Source organism: Corvus hawaiiensis, chromosome 2 (assembly GCF_020740725.1).
Source record: "Corvus hawaiiensis isolate bCorHaw1 chromosome 2, bCorHaw1.pri.cur, whole genome shotgun sequence".
NCBI lineage: Eukaryota > Metazoa > Chordata > Aves > Passeriformes > Corvidae > Corvus > Corvus hawaiiensis.
Genome location: NC_063214.1, coordinates 85,219,656 through 85,235,713, shown reverse-complemented (window position 1 = coordinate 85,235,713; position 16,058 = coordinate 85,219,656). Strand labels below are relative to the sequence as shown.

At 35.4% G+C, this 16,058-nt stretch overlaps 1 long non-coding RNA gene across 1 annotated transcript; it reads right to left on the bottom strand.

The window, feature by feature from the left end:
• Positions 1-7,960: 7,960 nt before the first annotated feature.
• LOC125321248 lies at positions 7,961-15,083 on the bottom strand. The gene is made up of 3 exons (XR_007201500.1): positions 15,001-15,083; positions 11,610-11,674; positions 7,961-8,029 (listed from the first exon to the last, which is right to left on the bottom strand). It is a non-coding gene; the product is annotated as an uncharacterized LOC125321248 (long non-coding RNA).
• Between the last annotated feature and the right edge of the window lie 975 nt (positions 15,084-16,058).

The window sequence follows — 16,058 nt, the reverse complement described above, 5'->3', positions numbered from 1 at the left end:
TCAGCACTCTCCTACAGATTCTGAAACTGAGATTAGTGAAATGGTGTATTTTACTGAATCCCTAGAGTGTCATAATTTAATAGTATTTCACAGCTACAGTACATCATCACATTACATTACACTCTACCTGTCACCATACAAACTACAATACCATGAAGTGATAACACAGTGTAATGAGACATACAATACAGTGTAATGTGATATACAAGAAAGTCAATGCAGCATATCTCAAAAATTACCCCCATTTAAAGGGAAACCTTTAATAATACATATTTCATATAAATGTACAGGTCATTCATTTTCTCCATTTTTTGTATGTGTTTAATCATTGTGTATCTTGATACTCCCACAGAGAACTTTAATATTATAGTCAGAAGCAATCATATTTTACTAAGAAATCTGAAATCATAAAATGGAAACCATTTTCTATGCAACTTTCCGAAAGGACTTTAAATGTCTTTGAAAAAAAATGCTTTTACAAGAAAAGAGCTCAAGCAATCTTATAGGAACCTCATGTCTGTGAGAGGTGGTATTCATGGCAATTAAGACTGCCCACAGAATTGAAAATCAGGTTGGGTGGTGCTGGGTTCCTCCACACACATGTGCACACTAACATCCTTATACCTTGTCTGTTCCAAGAGTGTATTCACAGATAGATAGCTAATCTTTCCTAACTGCTGTTGAGATGTGAGTTAGGAAATTTCTGTCTTTGCAACAGGAAGAAATGGTCAAAAACGAGTAATAAAATCTCTCAAGAAAAAGCTAATAAGGACAAACTTAGTTGCAGATGAGTCTCAGTACATATTATGAGTTTCTCCAAAGAAAAAACATTCATGTATAACCTAATCAGAGGAACATTATACTAATATTACATTTATATGGAAGAACAGTTATCACCTAAAAAGAAGCCTAGATGAGAACCCACACAAAACACACTTATCAGATATCCCCAGTAGATGGGTAAAGTAGCAGATGCTTTTTTGCATCAAAATTAATACTTCGTATTGTCATTTCTTAAAATCTATAGTAAGATAGCCCCGCTAGTCTAAAGAAGCTGATTTTCTCTCACATCCCTCTGCATTTATCTGGAGCTGTGTCAATCTGCAGCATACCCTTTTCCAGCTTACAAAGCTAGGTGTTTTTCACCTTCTGTCAACTGAGAAAGGAAGATATAAACAGCAAAGACGAGAGAAGACTATGTACTGATGAACCCCACAGCCGTCTCCCACTTTCACACATGTGAAGAGCTTTCCTTCAGCATATTTCAGAGAGAATCATAGGGTCAGCAGTGGGACAGCAGGAAATGGAACTTAGCCTAGGCAAACTGTTCTTCTGTGTCTGTCAAAAAATCATTTAACATTGATACAGAGTAAGTTAGAATATATTTCAGGGAAAAAATAACAAACGTGCACCCAGTCTTCAACCTCTGTAAAATAAATATTCAGTGTCCTTGAGCACACGAAGTAATCTTTTCATAGCATTTTCACATTTTAACTCATTCTTTTAACAGGTCCTAAATATATGTTTTAATAATTTGAAATCATGACATGATTTTCTAATTCTTACTGTTCTACAAAACTAGTATAAGTAGCACTAAATTTGAAACACACTTTCTGAATCTTGCTGAGATGTAGTAATTTAGGATTATTACTGTCAAGAGTGAAATATTCTCCTAAACATACTGCTTCACATTACAAAACTTCACAATTGAACTGGCATTCCATTATATCAGACTAGCAAAGTTATCTGCCATTTAAAATAATCAGTAATAATGGCTATTTTTATGGAATGTAAAGATGCCTGTTCTCAGTCAGAACAACCTCAAAACACTTGTCTCAACCCAGTGTTTATGAATAGCATTCTCTTCTTTGCTAATAATTTTTCAAAAGCCAGAAAGATAATGCTTTTTCAAAAAATCAATATGCAGAAAAAGTTTTGATCAATTTATTTATAGTTAGTAGTGGGGTGGGAAGTTTGCCTGATTTTCTTTTTGTTTTTTCCTTTATAGAATAAAACTCAGTAGCTTACTTAAATAAAATTGTTTGCATATTCAGGCATTCATGTTAAAATACATTGAGATGGACAATTATAGAAAACAAAATTCATCCAGAGGTTTTTGCTGCTCCAGGACTCACTCATGTGGTGCAGATTTCACCGCTAATGGTCTGTTAATGTGAAAAAGAGGTCCTGTAAGACATCATGACCTCAATGTCAGATTTGGAAATAAAAAGAATTGCAAATACAGAATTATTTAAACCGAAAATTCTGCAACTTTATACTGCAAATTACTCAAACAAAACTGTAGAGATCTGCAGGATGGGAGCTAAACCCACAGTGAAAAGACTAACGTAGTTTCCATTTTGGTTAATCACAAGTAATCAGCATCTTAGGGTTTAGATATCTTCCTAAGCACACTGCACTCCTCAGCACCTTTCTTTTTATTGTAGGTGGCTGAGCTGCAGAGGGGAAACTGAAGTGTAGAACCTTAGGCCACGGTTCCTCATGACTTTTATCCATGGGCAGCAAAGCAGCATACAAACTGTTTCTGTCAAAATATATTCTCTGAATTCCTAGAAAGTACAAATGAGTAATCTTCTTAACTATTTGCAACACTATTGAAGGAACTAAAGCCGAGAAATGTTGCAGTGTTTACAAATAATTGCATTTTCAAACAAATGTGCAAGTATATTGTTAATTGATTAGCAGAGATAAGGAGGGAATGACATTTAAGAATGAATCCTTTTAAAATTTTGTTACCATGATCTAGAATAACCTTCTTCAGAACCTGAAATCCACTGCCTAAGTCTTTTTAGTTATCCTAGATGAAAAGGCTATACATTTTTCCCTATTCTGGCAAGACCTCTAACACCCTCTTGAAACAGAAAAAGGGGTTTTTTAGTTTTAGCTGTCCTTTATATCTCACACAGGATTAATCCTCAGAGATGAGTGTGGCCAAAGGCACAAGAGAGAAAGCATAGTTATTACTTTGGCAGGTTGTTAAAGTCTTTTATTTGGAATCTAACATTGTCTTTGTTGTTACAAGGAAAACTGTTCTGCATTCTTGTAGTATTTGTTCCATTCCAGTTTCCTGGCATATAGCCCTTTTGTAAGTGCTTCAGAGGCTAGTGTCTGTGTTTAAAAAAGCCATTTTATGTTTGCAGTATGATCTTTCTGCCTAGAGTCATGCTAAGAAGAGGAATGAGATATGCTGCAAAATTCTAACAGTGATGCCTGTTTTCATTCTTCTCTGTACCCATGTAGTTGTGAGGGCTTTGCTCTCCATATTTATCTCCTTTGCAGAAACTCCCAGTATATTTCCCCAAAACAACCTAGGAGACCTGACAGCTATATGGTAGAGCCAAGATAATGAAGCAGAAAAAAAGAGATGAAGGATAAGACTGTGCAAAAATATAATTAAATTATTCTCTTCTCTCTAAATACTCTTCTTCTATAGTGGCAAAATTCCTGCTGAAGCTTTTTACCTGCATTTTTTCCAGCTTGTTCCACTTTGTCCAATCTTTTGAACATTAACTTCGTACTTTTGTTCAGACTTATAGTCTTCCTTCTCCACCATGCTAACGGAGCAAGAAGTCATGAATTGTTTTTATTTGTAAGAAGTTATGTAATGACCTCTAGTGTGGATGTTAAAATCCTGGAATATATTATTAAATTAACATGAACAATCAAAACGCAATCAGGTGAATTATTCCTTAGTTTACACAAAATTTTTCTTATCCATTCAGTGCAGCATCTTAGTCCCTACTTTTAAATTAATACAGTTTCATTCATTTCTCTTCATTGTACTCCCTTTCACACGTCTTAAAAAACCTCCTGACAAAGTGTAAACAGAAATCTTAATTTATAAAAGAAATCTTAATTTATAAACCATTCTTTATTTCCAGACCTTATATAAAACAAAAATATTTTTTTGTAAGCTGCCGAATCTTTTATCAGGGTGAATGACAGCACATTTGAAAAGAGCGGAACCTATCTTTGTTTGCCTGTCCATAGCCGAAGCAGTGGTATAGAGCACTAAACCAACATCTCTTAAGACACCAAATAAATTTTCTTTCAGGATTAATGGTCCACTGCTAGTGTGAAGGAGATTAAAATTAGAAGCAAAGAGACAAGAGAGTCCAGGGCTGCCCCACAGTTCATTTCTATGGAATTTGCTAGTGAGCAGAGCCACTAAGTCAAGCATTTGGGTAAAGAGTTCAACGTGAAATTGCTTACTGAATGCTATCAGACGTTATGGTCAAATACATCTGCTGCACAGTTAGGCAGTAGATAGAGTGATTTAGCACTGCATACAAATCACTGGGATTCTGTGTGCTGGTACCAACTGAAAGGCTGGCAGCCATAAGGTTGCCAGTCACCGAGTGTCAGTTCTTCATTTACATCACATTGGTATTCAGACAGCGGCAAGCAACCCCAAAAGTGAATTTATTGCTACGAGAAAGTCAATATTTTACAATAACTGTAGGAATTCTGAAGCATTAATTTAAAAGACTATTTAGAGCAAGACATTTACTATTTTATACACATGTATATTGCTGCTCATTGCCACGGATACCTAAAATCAGACTAGTCCTGTGAAGCTCTTAATTTTAGATACTTGGTCTTTTACAAAGCGAACTGCCAATATTTAGTTTAGTTAGTAAAACTGAGTTATTAGAGACCTCCTTGACTTTCCTAGAACAATTATTTACTGTACATGGTTCATTTGTCTCTCTCTTTTTAATTTTCTTGAAACAACATTTCATTAAGTTTTTTACCCTGAAATGTGCCACCAGGCAGTCAAATCAAACCACCCTATTTTCTTTTGAAATATCAGTCTTGCAAAGAACTATCCTTTTGAAAAATAAAAACAAGCTGAGCCAACAAAATGAAAAGTAAGGAATACTCTGATTTTTTCCTCTTTTCTTGTAGCACATAAAACACCAACTGAACCTAAATTTCAGTATCCTTTCAATGCTTTTTATGTATCAAAATAGAAACATTCTACTAAACACAAATGCATAAATTACATAAATACTCCCTTTATCATCACTGTTTGTCTTTGGAAGTAGAAATCCCTAGACTTGGCAAATAGGAGACTGATACTCAGCATTCCTGTAATTCAAACATTACCTGACTATGACTATGGCACTTGACTATGGCAATTTACCTACATTGATCTGTCCTTATTTATGTCACTTGTTTTTCATGCTATGGATGGATTGCATCTTCTACTTATTCTTCCTATACTTATCAATCAGATTATTTTTTAATAAATTTGTGGGTTTTCTCTATTTGGGAAAAAAAGAAGTCTTCAACAAAGACACATTTATCAAGCAGAATTTGAATTCTATCCCACAGACATATATTTCCCACCTGACACTGTCTTTTTGTCTTCCCCTCAAGATACATTTCAGTAGATATTTCTTCAGCTGCAATACAGAAAAGGTAAAAGGCAGCAATAAGCTTTGCTTTCATTAAAGTTCTGCAGTTTGTGAGAGGTGGACATTCATTTTGAACAGAGGAGGAAGCATTTCTCAGCAACTAATAATTGTAGCTCGTAAGTCTGATTATGTCAGTACTGGCTCCTAGAAAAGATCAACTGATATAATTGATCTTGTAACATTTAAAGGTTCTTCACTTCAAGCGTATTTTATTGCTACCTGGCTACAATTATGTTGACCAGAAGTGAGGCTGGCTCTGGGGTTCAGAACTCAGAGGAAAATCAGTTCAGCATGTAACCACTTCACTCCTAATGGCAGAAGATGCATGGGAAATTAATTTTCAGGATCACATTAAGTCAGACTGCAGAACTATTGTGGGATTCGCTTGGATAAAATTGCTCTAGCTGCTGGAAAGATGAGTGTCAGTAATGATATTTATTAAACAAAATGAGTAACGTTTGGAAGCCATGGAAACCAGAGAACTAAAATTGGGTAGATGCACTAAGTGCAAGAGGTCACCAAGAGCTTTTAAGACAATCAAAGGACTTCAAGTACAATTGTAGATTGGATAAATTCCCAAGCACTTTTATCCACCCTCTATCTCATAGAAGATAGTAAAATTAACAGAAAATACAAGAATGTGTAATCAAGGAAATGAATGTCCAGCCCTGTTATAGAAGAATATTTTCATCCTTTGAATATCAGCCTTAGTTAAGCTTCCATTCTTCTTTATGATTCAAAGACCAATTCATTACCTAGATAGACTGCAATACAGAAAAAAAAAACGGGGGGGGGGGGGGGGAGGGGAGTGAGGGGGAACAGGAAAATATCCTAGTTAGAATTAAAATTTCTGAAAAATGCTTAGAAAGCTGCAAAGATGTAGTCCATAAAGATGTTAAACATATAAGTAAAACAGAATATATTTGAAAGAAATTAAATTAGAGAAGATAACGGATTAAAAAACATTTAAAGACACATGGCTCTGAATGACAGGGGGGGTTATTTTGTTTCTCTCTGGAAGACTACTGTACTCTAAATCTTCCAAAATATCACCTCCACGTTTACCTTTATAACTATTATTAGTTCAGTTGAGTAGTGAAACTATTTACACTGTGCAAAGTCAAGATTTTAAGACTACAAATGAGAGAGGTAGAAGAAGGAAAAGACAACAAAAAACCCAATAGTTTTGTTTTCTAAAAGGCCAGCCAAGACCACTGCTTTTGAAATGCATCAAAATATTTTTATTTTGAATTTTACTTAATTAATTATTTAATAAAAGGGAAAAAAGCTTGATCACTATAGATAGCATAAAAATTCTACAATACACTTCCTATCTCTTGTACAATCCAAAAGAAATAAATGAAAAATGCATTCATGCAGCTTCTTTTTTTTTTTTAAAACAATGGTCCAGTTGTTCAGAATATCTTAACTTGGAAATGAGATCTCAGTTCTTTCACAGAGCATTTTGCATTGCTTTATGGGCAATACAGCACTTACTAGACTCAAACTAGTGTTTCACTAGTAATATTATCTGTAGGAATAATGGTGTCAGGTACTTTGCCTTCAAAATAATTGTTTAAATGCAACTGATACAACTAAAAAATAGGGATTTTAAAGATTTTTAAAAGAAATTAATCTATTCAGATTTACTCTATAGCAAAAGAGCAAAAAAGATAATGTTACTTCCAGCAGGAGCACTCAAATTTAAAACACCAACTTATTGTGTTTCATTTGAAGACATATACATTATAAGGTAGAAATACAGTGAGGGTTAATCAAGCATACCTTGTATTTAATGCAGCTGGACAGCTCTCTAAGATAATAAAAGTGGTTCATTTTACCCATTAGTGGGAACATCATAAGGGTGAAAATGTCCTTTAATACTCAACTTCCATAAATAGGCCATATGTTTTCCATTAGATCAATATGAATATGTACTGAAATAAAGCCAGACTCCCATATTTGTTAACAGGAACATCCTTTACCATACCTAGAATGAATTACTTAGTTCACCTTTAAAAACTCAGAGCCACAGATGCCATTCATGTGGCATATTCCCTGCTCTGGAAAACCTGCATTGTGCAACATATCCATATATTGCTGCACTGTAAGCACTTCTGTTGTAAACTGATGCAAATATTTTTGTATATATGAGCATGCTGGTAGGGAAGAGAGCAGCACCTTCAACCGAGATATCCAATACTTGGTGAGGAATAAAATAAACAAAAAAAAAGGATATTCTGATTGACACGACCACATTTCTCTCAACTTCTCACCTCCAGCATTTTGTCCTAGCTCCTAAAAGTCTTTTTCTTATTTGAATAGGCAGGAGTTGATAAGACGCTTCTCCTCCCTTCCATGTTTTTCACATGATGGCGACATTAAGGTAATATCATTCAGAGAAGACACCAGTCCCATTCCATATCTTGCAATCAGAATTGGATGTATCTATTTCCACTGTACAGAGATGACTATGAACCCGTGGTGCCAGAGATTCACAGCCCTGTATCTTCTTAGTTCTCACCAGTAAATGTTCCAAGGAACATTATGAAGAAATCTGTTCATATTATCAAGTGTCTTCTTGCACCCTGAAAACACAGGCTGATTTAAGAACAATAGATGTAAAAGCATCTTAACAATATAAAAGAAGAAATACCTTATGTACTTTGTTTAAGCCTCTACCCAAAGTAATTTTTTTAAGTTTTCTGTTTTTAAATTGTTACATTTTTGTCTTTTTAAATTGTTACAGGATCTGAACAAGTGTTCTTTTCATTGTAGTGGTGGGGGTTTTTTTGCCTGCATATATTTTATAATTACTTTGTGATCAGAAAAAAAAAGAAAACTTTAAGTCAAAATGGTAGAATACTTTCCATGATTAGTGATGAATTAATTGTATAAAAGATACATGTCACCAACTGTTTTCACTATCCTAATCAGGGACGGGGGTTATGATTATTTGTCATTTATTTCCTTAATGTTATGTCTTTAAGGAATCTGAGAGGTCCACTTAAAAATTGTTTTCTGTAAAGATTGGATCACTGCAAGATATGCCGAGAAACTGATATATATATATATATGTACCTTATATCCATATATGTGTATATATGTGTGTATACATATATATATACATATATAAAGCCACAAATTGTGCGTGTAAAGGGTAGGACTGAAGACAGAAAAGATGAGATGTGTATGTCAAGAACTGAGGAAGTAAAACTTTATGTCTCTTCATTGTAAGGGAAGAGGTATTCATGAGCAAAATCCTTTTTCCCTGAGGGAAGAGGATCCTCATGAAGTAATGTGAAAAGTAACTAATTTTGTCATTTGCTGTAGCCAAAAGCCACCAATATGTCCTCCAATATCCTTTTCCACTAGCCAAGCTGCAAAGGCTTAATCTGATTCATTCTGTGGTAACTTTCCAGACTGGCATCTGTCTATGTGACAATGATGCCTGATTATTGTCACTCCCTACTCTCAAGCTTGCAGCTTGTTCAGAGTGCTGCAACATGATTATTAAGTGGTTTAGGCAAATCTGATGCTAATGCCTGCATCCTTTGCTTTTACAACTCTTTGTTTGAAGATTAGTCTAGATGTGTTAGTATATAATCAAAGTCCATGCTGAAGCACTCTGTTAAAAATGTGCTGTGAAGAATAGGGAGTAGTTTGTCTTTCTTTCCACCTGTAAAATAGACAAATTCTTTTTTTTTTCTCTCTTTTTTTTTTCTCCTCACCCTGGCTTCCTTCTTGGACCCTTTTGGATGAGGCAGCCCTTAGATACAGCATGCAGGTTTAAACACTGTCTGACAGGAAGCAGCTGAAGTAATTATTATACATGCCTTCCAATTTATATTTCAATATGGAATTGATAAACTTCATGGGGCAGCTCTTCAGCTGATGCAAGTCATCATAGCATCTTTAGCTTCAATGAACCTTTTTAATTTTACAGTAGAGGAGATGGCTCTTTTGCTGTTTACCATATTTAGAACTGCTATTCAGCAACTCAAGTACTGCTTTTGAAGCTCTGATTGAAATTACTGCTCATTACAACCTCTGCTATTTTTTTAAATACAATCATCCACATAAAATGCACAAACATTTTATCTCTTCTAATATTATTTCATTTTAAGTTTTTTCTCCAGCAGGATTGCATATGATTTGATTAATCTCATTCCGCATTTTAGTTATTTGCTTGGCCAATTCTGTTTAAAATTCTCCATATCACAGTGCAGTATTCTCCATATTTTTAGGAGCCTCTGCCTCTTTTTCATTCCTGTCATTTTTAACCTTAGGAAGATCAATTCAGAAATATTGAATTATCCCATCTACTTTTAAGATAAAATTGATATTTTCTCTAGATTGATGTCATTTTGAGAGAGCACCACCTCTACTAACTTTGCCAGCTGCAGTTTAGATGTCCAGTCTAATTAAGTCATCCAACTCCCCCTGTCACCAGTGGAAGGAGGTAAGTTGAAAGTTGACATAAATCACATTTCAGGGCCATCCACCCCCCTCCACTGATTATACAGGACAAAGAGATCTATGCAAAGGCACCATTTCAAAAACCATCAAGGGAATGCTAGGGAAAGGAGCGGTAGTCTCCACTGTTCAGCAGTGACTCCAGCAGTGCACTGGTCAGTGTATTTAATTAGGAGGTTTTGTTCTCACCTGTCCAAAACCATGCAGCTTAAGTACTCCATTTTGGACTGAAGACATTGCTATAAATTTTTGGAGGTGATGCACACTGCCTCATTTAAGCCCTAATCTCTCTGTCGCTGAGGCATTATCATTTTTGTTAGCCCAGTCCTAGGGAGTACAGAAGTGTGACAAGCAAAATAAAAGAACTTCTCCTGAGCAGATTTTGACCCTTATCACTGTGCTCTGCTAGCTCCAGCTGCCTCAAGGAGCAACTGACGATAAGTCTGTGTCATCTGTCACAGCTGCTGTACCCACTGTGACAAGGGAAGAACCCAATATGAGATTTTGTGAATTAAGCATGCTTCTAAACTGAGGCCACATGGTTAATTCCCACTAAAAGGACAGGCAAAAGAGTCAATCCACTTCAGTCACCAGGGTGTAGCAAACTACATTGAAGCAAGCACCAGTACTACCTCAGTCCCTTGTGCAGAGGGCAACTCTCCAGATTCTCATCCTCATAGCTGCTAAAGCTGACTGACTTGGATTTTGGGAGCCAAGTGTGCACTGATATACAAGCTTTTATCTTCATGAGAGTTAATAACTATTAACCATTGCATAACTCATGGAACAAGAAACATCATTTGTACAACATTTGGCCGAATTAAATTATTTTTATTTTATACTATGTCGCAGTAGCCAACTATGCCCTCGTACACAGAAGCCAAATTCCTCTGATTTTAAAATTTTCCTTTTTAGTAAGATTGACGACTCTGCATGCAAATAGACCCATAGACAAAATACAACTCAACTCTCCATAATAAACAACTTTCAGTCTGAATGTATTCTTAAGAAAATTAATTCAGTATGTGCTCGCAAAGTCAACCTGTTGGTTAGTAGCAGAATTTTTCCAACATTATTTTTTAGATGCTTTCAGATTGGCTTTACCCACTGCAAAATATTTGTGCCAAAAGAGTGCAGATTTTGACAGACAGTAGAAACCTGTGATACAATAGACATTATAATTCTAATAATTTTTTCTTTTTCAAAGCAAACAAAATCACCAATTTCTTTTTGACAATTGAAAAGATGTCTACACAAAAAGAACTCCAGAGTATACTAGCTCAAGGCCTCACCTCACTTAATAACAACTCAACACCATTACCTTAGAATGGGCTCATAACTGTCAATTTAATTAATTTTCTCTCTCTTTTCTAGAGCAATATATTTATCAAGTTGGAGGAAGAAAATACAGTTAAATTAATTCATGTAGAAGGCACAGGGAAAGCAGAAGACCTTGGCAGGAAAGATAAAACCTCAGGACACATCTTGGCCTAGTTGTTTAATCTGCTACTTGATTCTGGACATAAATAATCTTAAATCTTGACACACTTAATTTCAATAATTTGATGTAATCCATTCTGTACTTCTCATTTTCAATAAAGATGAGTATGGAAAATACAAAATGGGAAACTGTTAAATTAAATAATTAAATTCTGCAAATACAATTTGTCCTGATGATACCAGATGCCTCACCCTTGTGTAGCAATCTCTTCTTAGATAACCACCACATATTCAATCTTCTGTGGTCATAGACACAGCTTTAGGACAAAAAAAGAGAAAAGTTCAATCAAGATTTCATGTAATTAATTAACAAAACACTTGCACATATCAAACAGAATAGAAGCTCCTAGTCCTAAAAAGACATTTTTCCTACCTAACACAAGTCCTGCTTATCTTGTCAGGGTATGGTAGGAATTATTCCTACCCCTCAGGGTGGGCTGAATTTGCCATGACAAGGTACGAAGTTTGTATCAATCACACAACAAACACCATACTGTGCATTTTAGCATCAAGGCTTCAGTATTTTAGGGTGTAGGATAGTTAGGCATTACTCTTTTTAAACATGCAGCACAAGCATTTCTGGCCTTAAGAGTTTTTCATCCAGATGGAAGACGTAAAGTAAAGCCAAGACTGGTGCACTGTGGAAAAATTTGGCTTTGCCATAAACTCTAGCTTTAGACAGCAAATTATGAGATTACAGCTCTCTAAACCCCCAATGAAAAGGCTCTTTTTTTTACCAAGACACCTTTAAGGTACTTCCTAGTCTTGCTCTCATCAAAGACACCAGACAGGTGACTTTTTTATCTCCCAACAAGGCAGGACCTCAGGTAATATCTAATTTGTCTACTCTCACTTCTGTTCCAAGAAATAGCAACCCCAGGACATGATAGTTTCTCAAAAAAAAAAAAAAAAAAAAAAAAAAAAAAGAAAGAGAAAGGAGGCAATTTGAACTTACAGTCCACTTCCTAGCTGTCCTTGCTCTCAGTTGTATGTTACTTAGCTATGCATCTGAACACCAGTTCAGCAGTATCTGGGCAGGTACTGGAATAAGAAGAAGACTCGGAGACCCTCAAGCTGGTCTTCAGCCAACAGACCTTGTAATGAACACAGTTTCATAGATCTCATGAAATACAATACTTTCAATTATTTTGTGTTCTGTGTCTGAAGAGTCAGAGTCAGAACGAATATGAAGGAAATAGTGCCACCTGCTGTGATACCAGTAATATTCCCTCCAGTACGCTAGTCAGGGAAAACTCCAGAAGCTGAAATGCAAACAGGATGAATTGCTCAATAGTTAACAATAATTAAATCACAAAGGAAATTATTGCTTGCAGATGTCATCATTATGCAGGAATTTTTTTTATTGAGTTAAAGGGTTTTTTTAAAATTACCTTTTCATTGAGATATTAGACATGGCCTTGTTCTCCATCACATTGAAGTACAATTGTCTTTATTATTCTACTTTGTTAGCTTCAGTAGACACTGAAACTAAACTCTTTCTGATGTGTCATCTATGCAGTGTGGCATACAATATGCATGTCTATGTTTTCATTCCTCTTTAACTTTCTGCTGTCACAAAGCCAATGTATGTATTTAGAGATTTTTCTTCTACACTACAAGTTCTGTCTTCTTGACAGAAAATTGATTTTTCTCATCCTAGTCCATGAGCCAAAATAAAACTGCTGCCCTCTTACTCAAGATCTTAAAATACAATCAACTACAACTTTAAAGCATGCCATTAGAGACAGAGCCATTAGAATAACTATAAGCAGTCTGAAGAAGTTTCTTTATTATAGAATTAAACAACCCCTAGGTTTCTGCTCATAACAAGATACAGACACCCTTTCTTTGCTGCATTTACTGAACATTGTACAAAGGATAAACACCCCTTTTTGATCTTTGGAAGCAATATTCAGAAATATATCCTACTACAACTGGTAGTTATCATGCTCATCTTGAACCAAGATAGAAACTTACATTTATTTGTGCACTCACTTATTTTGAAGATACTTTTAAGTGCAATAATTTAAAATTACTGCTTGTATGGTGAGTTTTCACCCTAAGTTTACGGAGATAAATGCTGTTCTGACCATATCACCCCATCATCATGACCTCTGAGCTGTTACTTTACAGAAAGCATACGGTGACTTCTATAACATTGCAGAAGTGTCCACATCACATATCTACAAACTAGATCTATTCTTTTATTGAGCTGTCTCTAGGAAACTATTCCAAGACAGAAGTCCATTACTGTTGAACACTCTTCCTCTGCAAGTAGACACACAAGTCAGATTTGTAAGACACATATATGTGGTGCTGCATGGTGATGTACAACCTGGTCTACCTATGCTACAGTGTTCAAGGATGCTGGGGGCTTTAGCTCTGAAATCTATTTCTATCAGAAATAGATTTACTCTCACAATAAATCTATTTCTATACAAACTTGTAAGCATTGCTTCTTCTGACCCTGTTTTTCTGGAAATGACTGTGTGTGAAAGACATTTTCACTAACAATATCAAGTGTTTCACATCATGATGTTCAGGTTTTTACTTCTTTTTTAAATGTTAATTTTATATAGTGAGCCAGAAAAATTATCAAGGCCTCACTTTCTGAGACAAAGGAACATTTTATGTTACTGCTGTAACTCACAGCTGACTTAAAATTAATTTCAGCATCCACTACAGATAAAAAATTGAAATGACAGATTTAATGTTAGTACTGTAACTTCTACCAGTCAAAGGCAACAAGTGAGAAGGAATTATGAAGTTCTCAGGTTTTCCTTGACTCCAGGAATTTATGGGAGTTTAATTTGTGTTCTTGTTTCATTTTTCTAAAATACCACAAACCAGAAATTGCACAAGTAAATCATACTGTGTGTATCCATATATGCAGAATTACCGTATATACATAATCAGAATTTACTGATTTGAAGTTCTGCCAAAGACTTTGTGATTAAATGTAAGGTACTTCCTACAAATTTTAAGTTTCAGAAAGATTAAGTTTCATACAACCAAGATCTGCATAACTGACACATAAATATCCCAATGAAATGTCCTAACATAAATCAACAAGCAAACCAGGTTCTATTTTCAAACTTGGGTGCTTAAAACAATTAAAAACTTGATAAGCATTCATGGTTGAATTTTTTTTTCATTTTTTTTCAATGATCTAAGACATTCTAATTTAAAGGTTTTGGCTTTTATTTTTCCTTTTCTGACTATGAAGATGACCTCCATGTATAAGTGCTAATGAAGCAGCTCTGAAGTTGATAAGATACATTAATATTTTAGAGTTACTGTGTCTGTAGAAATCCCAACCCAGTTCATGTAATTTAATGTTGAAAGTTCATTTAATTTAAAGTTCACGTAATTTAAAAGGATGTTTTGTAAAAGTCAATTTCAGGTTTCAAAGGCAAAGTACCCACTAACTTAGTTGTTTCTAGGAAGCTAGAAAGGTACTTCTTTCTACCATTTCCAGATGGAAGTATTCAGTCTAATCACACACAGAGACACAGAACTTCCATCTGACTTTACAGCCTGCTCTGATGCACACATTCATCAGCACAGGCTTTACCTCACCTACCTTTAGATGGGCTGATGCCTCCATGTGAGCTGCATACTGAAGTCTCTCTTTAGCGTCAATAGAAAGAATCAAAGGTTCTTCAGGACATGATTAACTAAAGTAGCTGACTGAAATAGGTCAGATAAACCACAGCCTAAAAATGTCTTTTTCTTCTCTCTGGTGGACAACTGCTTCAGTTGTAGATACCTATTGGTTAGGTATCTATGTTTGATCAGGCTAATTCCTCCTGTAACAGCAATTAGTGTTTGACCTTTTGGAATGGTGCCTTCTGGTGCACTGTGTAATTGCAAAGGATGCTGCTGCAACTTCCTTTTAATAAGGCAATAAGACTATTCTTAATTGCTATGGGTGCCAAGTGCCTTTTCTGGGGAAGAGAATTGGCTGGGATTCAATGGAGAACAGAAGCAGAGTGACGGAAAAAATTTAGAGAGACTGGAGAGATAGGCACCTCATCTGGGCATAAAGTCAAACAGCAGTAAAGGCTATTTTAATCACTTGCCTTAGCTGATGGACATTCAGATGAGACCATGAAGACTGAAAGGGCATGCCCTTTCTGAACTGTTCTGTAAAGCCATTATTGTCTTCTCAGGCATATATGTCTTACAGGACCTTTTCAAGCACAACATGTGTCAGGTGTCACTCAAGCTGGATCCTTCTGGATGTAAAAGAGAAAGTATTCTTGGCAGTGTGTTCTCAGGAAAGTCTCTTTAATCTGAAATAGTCCAAAACTAATGCCCTTGAGGGCATGCTGCAAGACATATCTTTTTCAGAGAGCTGCTGAAGCGGCAAACTTGAGCAGGGAGTGATGTATAGTGAAAATGAAGAAACTTTCATCTTCATTATTTATCTGCTAAATGGTGATTGAATATTATGATATGTAGTAGATTTCCATTCATTTCAACACACTGATTGGTTCTCTTTAAAAAAAAAAAAAACTTATCAAGAAGATCTAATGTGTAAAATGAAAGTCTTTTGTCACTTTACAATTTAAAATCAGCGGTAAATGGGAACCCTTCTGAAAGACTGTGGCTGAATGAAGTGTTGGTACAGGGAAACAA